Source organism: Crotalus tigris, unplaced genomic scaffold (assembly GCF_016545835.1).
Source record: "Crotalus tigris isolate CLP2741 ecotype Arizona unplaced genomic scaffold, ASM1654583v1 scf7180000023602.573895, whole genome shotgun sequence".
Classification (NCBI taxonomy): Eukaryota; Metazoa; Chordata; class Lepidosauria; order Squamata; family Viperidae; genus Crotalus; species Crotalus tigris.
The window spans coordinates 328,952-339,081 of record NW_024100071.1 but is presented as its reverse complement, the minus strand read 5'-3'; the positions used below and the strand labels follow the sequence as shown (position 1 = coordinate 339,081).

The following is a 10,130-nucleotide window of genomic DNA, read 5'->3' as shown; positions in this document are numbered from 1 at the left end:
GGGTGGAGTCGGGGTGACTGGAGTTGAGCATTTATTGGCTGGATGCCCTTCCTGACACCTATGCAGAGTTCACAGCAGATATTTTCTCTTTGTGCCCTGATAGAGAAACATTTGTCTCTGCCTAGGATTGAACTCTTAACCTTCTTAGTGGGAGGTGAGCATCTTCATCTCTAGGCCACTGCGTTACTGAGAAGATTTCATGTACACAAATCAGTGCAATTTTTTGTTGGTTTTGGGGAATTCTGTCCATGTTGGTTTTGCTTTTCCTTTTCCCTTTCAAATTCAGTGTTTGATAGCAAGATGTAATCTTGGGCATAGGTTCATTAAAAAGAACCACACCTTTTTGTATGTTGAGTCATCAGATTTCATAGAACCATCCATCTGTGTTGTAATAGACATGCATCATCAGCATATGTCAACCTGACTGTCTGCATTTATTCTCTAAGCATTTATTTATTCTGTAAGCATTTATTTATGTTAATATATCTATACTGAATATACATAGCTCAGAAATGAAATTTTGGGTTCTTGTTTGAGCTTGGTTGCTCTTCAGCAGATATTTCATTAACAGGCTAGGTAATGTCATCAATGCATGGAAAATGTTTGTTTGGAGAACAATGAGCTCAAACAAAACTAAAAACCCAATAAAGATAAATGCACAATAATGGATGCTGAGAATCAAATTTTAAAATAGCAAATGGTATAATTAAAAAACAAACTTGAAAATCATGTAAAAAGATGTGTAAAATATTAGAAACCAGGCAAAGGCAGGCCTTAGTGTCTTTTCTGATTCTGGAGTTGCAGAGGAAATCTAACTAGCCATCTGAAGGAAAACTATTATTACTAGTGGACAGAATCACAATTTCATAAAGGACTACCAGTTGTAGAATTATTCATTGATAATCTCTTTCTCTCTGATCAGAGTTTCACCAAGCTCTGTAACTCTCAAAACCTCCTTTAAATCATGATCAAATCATTTTTCCTTCCATTCCAGACTGTAATTCTTCACAACAAAAACAGGACAAAACACTTATCATTCTGCCCATAAAATATGTACTGATCATTGTAGTTTATTTTAAAATAAGTTTTGATTTGACTTCCAAAATCACCATTCTCCATAAAGAAGATGTAGAAAGTAGAGGCTATTCCCACTTTGTTTTACATCAGGGAGTGGTAAGGCATTTGAGCAATGTCCTTTCCTATGTACCAGTGAATGTGCTATCAGGAGGACACCAAACATTCTTTTCTAATCTAGGATTAACTGCCCAGAAGAGCAAAAATAGTCAACATACCAGCCTCTCCAACATGCTAAGAAGAGCTTAAAACTGTTCAGCAGCAAAGCAGATAACATAATAGGAACACTAAACTGAAGTTAACTCAAATTGAAACAACAGAAGTTAACAGAAACATGACCGACTCTGCAAATCAAGTAGTGTAATGGAAAATAATATATGAGAAGTTCAACTTGGAAGCAGATGAAGATGGATTTACTGGGGTGGAAATCCAGAGAAATCCAGCATGAGAGGGAGGTAAGTCCTGCACATGATCTGAGTACAGCAGGTCAGATATAATTTTATGGAATTGTTTTCAGCCTAAAAATCAGATCAGCGTGCTCTCTCAGATTTCCTGATCTGGTACATTGCATGTTTCTATAGACATGATCTTGCTAAGGAGATATCTTGTGTTTCCAATTCAGTCTGGAATTGTAGGTCAATCACTTTTGAAAGGTTAGAATATTGACTCCACTCCCTTGCAGCACACTTATTGGCAAAAAATGTCTCGCTGGAGATGATTAGAAGTAAACTTTGCCATAAAAGTGGTTCTATTTTTATTTCATGTTATTTTGTTAGTGAATTTATACCCTGCCTATTTCTTTTAACACCTGAGGTAGCTTTCAACAATTAAAGGTATAACATATTCCCAGTATTGTCTACCAGGAACAAGGATAATAGTAGTCACTGGACAGCTCTTAGCCAGATTTGTATTATGTTGAATACTCTGTTAAGCACAGCAAATGCTGTCATGAAATCATTTTTCATCCAAGATGGATTTCTTTTTCTTTATCAGAATTATTTCCTTGACCTATGAACTTCACATAGAGCTATGTGTCTAAAATATGATTATGGCTTCTGAAGAGAGTAGATCTGTACATGGGGTATTAATCATGCCCACGCAGGTATGCTTTCCATGTGATGAGGAAACAGACTCCATCTGGGAGGGGAAAAATGGGAATCAATATGCTTGATTGCTCAAGACTCTTCATTTTAAACTCTGCACCCCTTGCTGAGTCAAGCAGCAGGGATCCACAGCATGCATCTCTAGTGTTCTACCACCAGGTGGCAGCAGAGACTGAGGAAATGCCATCACTGTGCCAATACATCTCTGAGCGTTGTTGGTAGATAGCGTCACATTACTGTTATTACCATTATTCCTTTGAAATAAATATAACATGGGGAATAATACAAAGGAATTGTTTAAAAAACATGTCCTGTTATTTCTACATTTTTATGTCAGTTAAATGCTGATGTGAATAATCTTATTTAAAAGCTGATGCTTTTCAAATAGCTCTCACTCAATAATACTTCCTTAATCAAATGTCTGTGGATATTCTCAGTAATCCAGGTCATAGATGTCCCAAAGGTGCTTTTTTAAAAAGGCAACTGAACTTTGTTTTCCTTGAAGATATTTTGCTTCTCATCCAAGAAGCTTTTTCAGTTCCTTAATCCAAATTAACATCGAATAGTATATAGCACTTCTTCATGCCTTAGTGAAACAAGTAAAGCTATGTTGGTATCCAGATTTTATTATTAGTTCAGCAGTATATCCTGCTTTTTATAGTAATTTTATTAAAAATTACAATTAATGTAAAAATTCAGTACAAACTAAGAAAAATAAACAAAAAGAAAAATAGAAAATAAAAAATAAAAAGAATAATAGCAAAGAAAGTAAGAATAATAATTAGTAAAGAAAAAGAAAAGTAATATATGAAGAAATGGCCTTCCACATCATCACAAGTATAAATAATTTTCCTAACTTATAATCTTCTCTTAAATTACAACAAATAATCTTTTCTTCCCCAAACCCATTCTTTATCTATAATCAACTCCTCATTCAGTCTCGATCAGCAAAATTCCATTATGGGGTACCAGAGATTTCAACATGTCTATTTTAACTTTGATCAAATAAATCAACTTTATATTCCTTCATTTTACTTCTAAGAATCTTAATCTAAAGTCTATTCAGATGATGTCCTAAAGTTTTATTTCTTTTTATTTTTTTTTGTCCTTTTTCACAAAATTTTTCAAAGATTAAACAAATCTCTTTTAAAATATATGAAAGTTTTTGGTTTGTTCTATGCATTTCTCTTTTAATTATCAGCTAGTTTCATTTGTATATGTAGTGTAGCATCTTTTTCCATATCATTCTTGTAGCCTGTCTTTTTAAAATTCACTTTCAGATCAGTCTCAGTTTTGTCCTATAAAACTTTTTTCATCTTCCACAGTGTCTTTTAACACAATCTACCTATAGAGGCAGATACTCTTAAAATAAATAAATAAATAAATAAATAAATAGTGTTAAGGTATTTTTATTACTAATACTTACTGTATTAGTAAGTAAAATTTAAGTATTCTTCTTCTTTAATTGTAATCTTTTTTCCAGTTCCTTCATATGTCCAGTGTTCAAAGTTCATACTTTTTTTTTAAAGAATTCAGAATAAAGCATTTCCTCATGGCAAGGTTTTTTATAATTAATTCCAAAATTCTATTTCAAATCCATTTAGACAAATACTCCATTTTTAACTTTCCAAAATCAAAGTTCTAAAACTTGCTGTTAAAGTTTTTAAAAAGTGCTTAAACTTGTATTTAAACTTATTTCACTAAAGTTTGAAAAAAACTCACTTGGTTCTGCAGAACTTGTCAATCCAAGTTGAAAAGCAGTTAACAAACAATTTCTGAAAGTGGTTAAAAAAAGGAAGTATACAAATCTGATGTCCTTAGAAAAGGGTTGAAGTTTGAGAAAGAATGGCTTTCTGCTGTCTCCCAGAGCTCTAAACCTTGCCAAGACTCTGTTTTGCAATCTTCTCAAAAGGAGCAACTGTCTGAAGCACTTGTGAGTGATCTCAAGTCCTTTCCTTGTCCAGAGAGGAATTAGGAAGATCCTGTCTACCTGTCAACTCTTCATTCCACCTCAGTGTTCAGTTCATTATTTCTTCCCTGGAAGTCCCAGTTTATCAACATATCTATCTACTGTGGATGAGCAGAATGTTTCATCTCATTGGCTTTTCATTTTTAGTTATTAAATGAAATTATGTAACTATGCAACTAAATCATAAACTTCTCTCTGTTGGAGAACAGCACATACCTATGATTTCATAGGTGTGTGCTGTTCTCCAACAGAAAAAAATCACAATAAAAAGAATGGAATGTCTATTCTCTATCTATTCATTTATCTAGAGTAAACACTTCAAGAGTGGGAAGTAGGCTGGGACACTTCCAGAAATGGGTCAAAAATCCTGCCCAGAAAAGGAAATGTAAGGTATACAGACAGATGCAACCACTTCCAAATGTTGCTGGATTTGTATCTCTACATACTTCCAAAAAGCTCATGGAATTCAGTTTGAAGCATTGCAAACCGTGAATTTATTCTTAGAATCATTTCTCCAATTCTGTGTTTTCCTTCTAGAGAAAATCCATTCATTTAAAAAAAATAGTTTTATGAAACAAAATCAGGTATCTACATTTAAATCAATCCAAGATACATAGAAAAAAATTCAGAAAGAAAAAAATATTAAAAATATCAATAAATTTACTGCAGTGTGAATAAAGATGCAGGTAATACACCTATGAAACTTTTCCATACATATAAAGTGTACCAGATTATAATCTATTGTTAGTGAGATAAACTATAAAATCAATCAATATTTGATAAAATTGTGGTTCCTGCTTCTGATGTCTCATTATTTTAACTTCACATTTTTTCTAATTTAGCAACTGAAGGTGTCTTATTAATCTGCAACTCAGTTATTAAGTTATCTAGACTTTCCAATATTGCACAGTTATTAATTTGGTTGCTAAAATTAAACAAATAATATATTCTTTATTTTTAAGCTTATGATTTAGTCCTATAAATAAATGCAATAAGCCTTACTCTGGACACCTTTCAGTTCTTTGATTAATGATGGTTCTTATCTCTCCAAAATGTTCATGCCAAAAGAGTATAACTTTATTGCATGACCACCACAAATGAGAAAATGTTTTTTTTTTTGACATCTTCTTCAATGTCAAAAATTTGATATATGCGTGGCAGCTTGATAAAATCAAGGACCATCCCAGAAGATAGGCTCAAGATGGATCTCGATAGACTTGTTCATTGGTCCCTATCAAAAAAAAAAAAAAAACTTAACGTAGAGAAAAGCAAAGTCTTACACTTAGGCATAAAAAAATTAAACGTACAGGTACAGACTAGGTGAAATCTGGCTCAATAGTAGTAATAGTGAGGGGGATTTAGGAGTCATAGTGGATAACCATTTAAAGATGAGCCAACAGTGTGCGGCAGCAACAAAAAAGCCAATGCAATCCTAGGTTGCATTAACAGAGGGATAGAATCAAGATCATGTGAAATATTAGTACCACTCTACAAAGCCTTGGTAAGACCACATTTAGAATACTGCATCCAGTTTTGGTCAGCCTAATACAAAAAAGAAGTTAAGACTTTGGAAAGAGTTCAGAGAAGAACAACAAAAATGATTAGGGGCCTAGAAGCTAAAACATGAAGAATGATTAAAAAAACTGGGTATACCTAGTCTAGTGAAAAGAAGGACTGGGGTGACATAATAGAAGTCTTCCAATATTTTAAGGCTGTTACAAGGAAGAGAGGGCCAACTAACTTACCAAAGCACCTGTAGGCATGACAAGAAACAATGGTTGGAAACTAACCAAGGAGAGAAGCAACCTAGAACTAAGGAGAAAAATCCTAACAGTGACAACAATTAACCAGTGGAACAAACTGTCTTCAGAAATTGTAGATGCTGCAATAGTGGAGACTTTTAAGAAGAGACTGGAAATTCATCTATCAGAAATAGTACAGGTCTCCTGTGAGAGCAGAGAGTCGGACTAGATGACCTCCAAGGTCCCTTTCAACTCTATTACTGTTACTGTATATATTCCACTGCATTTTTTACATTGAAATTGAAGGGAATCCACTCATTGCCCATAACTTTTGCCAATTTGTCTCTTGTACAGGATTACCAAGATTAATATTCCAAGCTTCTTTAAATCATATGGTGGATCTGATTGCAATAATATTTCTGATTTCATAAATTTCTAAAATTTCTAATTGCAATAATAACCTATACATTTTTGAAATTGTTCCTTTTGATTATTCTAAATAATGAAGTGTTAAATTGTGAAAATTGATAGAGGGTCTTGTTGCTAAATCTCTAATATTTCTATTACTCAAAAGAAATTTAAGTTGGTATTAGAAGAGCTATGGTAACTTACCACATATTTCATTATCAGTCTTACCTTTATTGAAAGGTTCCCTATTACTATAGAAATATTTTATTCTACAAAGATTATATTTTCTCAAAGATTTCATTTTAGTCAAACTATAATAGCCTTCTTGATATATATTTGTTATTAGGAGAATTAAAGGAAAAATATCCTTTATGAAAATTGTGCATCTACTTTTCCAAATTTGAAGCATTGTTTTAATAAAAACAAGTTCAATCTATTGCATTTTAGAAAATATTTTTGATGAAAAAACATTGATTATAAACTTATCTGGTTTCTAATATGTTGTTCGTCCATCGATTTCGATGAAGACCTTGACATCTTGTGGGTTATGGGCCATCAACAATGTGTCTGTAGGTGGCTAATAAGGCCGATGTTAGCATGGAATGTTCTGCCACATACTGAACAAAGAAATGTAGACACTGTTACTTCTGCATTTACAGCTCTGGCTTTGCGGAATGCTCACTTCTCTTGTGCCAAGATTGTCCTTCTGTGTTCATATGTCTGGCAACCCTGGTACACCAAGGTGCGCCATGTTGGTCAATCACACGCCAGAAGTTCCCAAGAGATGGTGTTAATATCCAGGGACTTAAGAGAGGCTTTCAACGTGTCTTTGTATCACTTCTTTTGTCCCCCGTGCGATCGCTTTCCTTGAGACAACTCACCATAGAAGAGCTGTTTAGGGATGCGATGATCTGACATCCTTACAACATGGCCTGCCCAGTGCATCTGGGCTTTCATCAACAGAGTGTAAACTGATGATAGGCCTGCTCTGGAGAGGACATCTGTGTCTGGTATCTTATCCTGCCACCGGATCCTCAGAATTCTATGAAGGCAAGTCATGTGGAAGTAGTTCAGTTGCCTAATGTGCCTCCTGTACACTGTCCAGGTTTCACTAGCATACAACAGGGTAGTTAGCACTGCTGCCTGGTAAACTTTAAGCTTGGTAGCAAGACTTATTCCACGGCGGTCCCACATGTTAGTCCGCAATCTGCCAAATGCAGAACTTGCCTTGGCAATTCTACAGTTGACCTCGATGTCAATTGTCACTGCACGGGAGAGGGTACTACCAAGATACGTAAATTGGTCCACTGCTTGCAGCTTTTGTCCCTTTACTGTGATGGTAGACTCTTGATATTGGGCTTTTGGAATTGGCTGGTACATCACTTCAGTTTTCTTCGTGTTGATGAAGAGGCCAAAGTTGTCACAAGCGGCTGCAAATTTGTCCATGCTGGCTTGCATTTCCTGCTCCAATCTTGCATTAAGGGCACAGTCATCAGCAAAGAGGAGATCTTGTAGCACAGTCTCCTTTACCTTGGTGACAGCTTGAAGTCTTCTCAGGTTGAATAGTTTCCCATCAGTTCTGTACCTCAGATTAATATAGTTTCAGTATGAATCATTGTTTAAGACTCTACCCTAATAAATGGAATCACATGCCCTAACTGTGTTGCTTGATAATGTATTAACAACTTGGGCCTACCCAAGCCTCCCTGCTTCTGAGCTCTATATACAATCCTTGTATTTACATAATTACATAATTATTTGCAAAGGTTTTATTAATATTTTGAGTTATAGTCATAGCTTAATATTTTAAAGATTTATATTCTATTAGTATCGTTAAAACTGTGGAAATTTCCTTTTGTGTTTTTTGGGGTTTATGAAAAAACTCAGATATGATTTATGAAAATTAACTGATAGTCATGATACCTCTGCAAATTCCTCTGACTCCTTAATATAGCTAGCTGAATGAGAAGCATTTGAGTGACTTAAGATCATATCACCTGCAAGTAGATACAAAAGATACATCCTATCTCCCTTTTTATATTGTTAATGCTTCTAAAGTTAGGTTGAATAATGGTGATAGAGGACAAATTTGCTTAGTATCTCTTAAAAATGTAATGGGATCTGAATCATAAATGTTATGATATCTGAGATTTAGTTGGTCTGTAGATGTGTTAAATCATCTTACAGAAGTCAGTGTCAAACTAAAATTTAATTAGTTATTTCTTTTAAAAATTGTACTTTGGGAAAGTCAAAGGCTTTAAATATATCTAAAGAACATATGGTTAGTGAAGATTTAATAATTTTATTAATTTTCGTAATATTTAAGAATTTCCTAATAAGGGGTAAATTTATTAATAATTTGGAATAAATCCAACTTGATTCATATGAATAATGTAACTTGTAATCACTTATAAACAGTTAGCTAATAATTTAGTGTAGAGTTCATAGTCCATGTTGAGAAGTGAATGGGCCTATAAAACGCCTGTAGGAACAAAAAGGTATTGGAGTAAGAGCGAGCCACTTATAGATGCTGAAGGCTATCCTTGGTCAGAGGTAGATATCTATCAAGCCAGACGGCGAGACACAACTTTACCTGTTTACAGCACAATCATAATGCATTAGGTGGAACTTCCTTCAGCTGCATGCCCTGAAGAAAGAGAAGCATGACCAGGACAAAGACAAAACTTGAGATGAAGCTGAGCCAGTACTTTGCCGGAGTGAAGGCTGCCACTCCTAGATCCCCTACAAGTTCCTTGGTTTGCAAGTGGATAATTAGATAGTTGAATCTGGTTCTGTCAAGAGCTGCAACTCTAGTGGTTGCAGAATATTACCACTATGGTGCAGCACAGCAAGGGATAACCCTCAAGTATGACTATGATCTGAAAATTTGCACTGGATAAAACAAAGAGGTAACAAAAATTTGATCTTTTGCTGCCAACTATGGATTCAATGGATTTTATGGCCCAGGTAGGATAATCATGTATTGTGCAAGTCCTTTTTTTGTTTTTTGGAGAATCTCAGAAGATGGGTTGTTTTGTCCTGCAACACTTAACATTCATTTTGTGGTATTCTGGTAAAGCCTTTAAAATAAATCAAAAGACATGTCATAGTTTTCTTTCTAAATTAAAAGGCTAGAATGTGTGCAGAAAAACAGGAAATTCAGTATTACGTTAGTAAAATAAATGTCATAGTTCTGATAGACAAGACCAAACAAATCAGAACTCCGAGGCTAGAGATTTTTTAAAGAATATGTTTATTGGTTACACAGTATTGGCACAGTCAAAAGTGAAACCAAGTCTGAAATCCCCTTCAAAGAGAAACACTATTACAAAATTAAACTTCCCACTCCATTGCTATGCAATCACCTATGCTTCCCAATAGAATAGTTTGTCAGGCTTTCTAACCAAATGCTCACCTAACTGACAAAAATGACCTTGGTTCCCATGGGACAGTGAAATGTTTAGACTAGAAGAAATCCTCCGCACCCTTCCATTCTTGTGGCAACCTAGAACGAGCAAAATGGCTGAAGCCAAGTTCATTGTAGAGTTGACAGTCAGACCCCCTAGAAAGAAAACAAGTCCTGTAAAGGAAACAAAAGTGCAGGTTAGGAATTCCCCCTGGGCTTCTGAGGATGCTTGTCATTTTTTATTAATCTGTCTGCCTTCACATCAATATTTTTCGCTCAGGTAGCTTCTGGCAAGGGCTAACCTTTCCATTGCACCAAATATTGTAATTTTCCCTTATGTAATATAGAGTCAAGAATGCGTTTTATCTCATAGCGAGTTTCTTTTTCTACTAAAACGGGACCAGGCAGTTTCTTAGGGATTGGCCTCA

General features: G+C 34.8%; 1 long non-coding RNA gene across 1 annotated transcript in view; it reads left to right on the top strand.

Moving 5' to 3' along the window:
• Positions 1-1,179: 1,179 nt before the first annotated feature.
• LOC120297221 overlaps positions 1,180-10,130 on the top strand; it is an 89,589-nt gene continuing 80,638 nt past the window's right edge. Inside the window, exon 1 of the long non-coding RNA XR_005553735.1 lies at positions 1,180-1,529. This is a non-coding gene — a long non-coding RNA (uncharacterized LOC120297221). The remainder of the gene's footprint in view (positions 1,530-10,130) is intronic.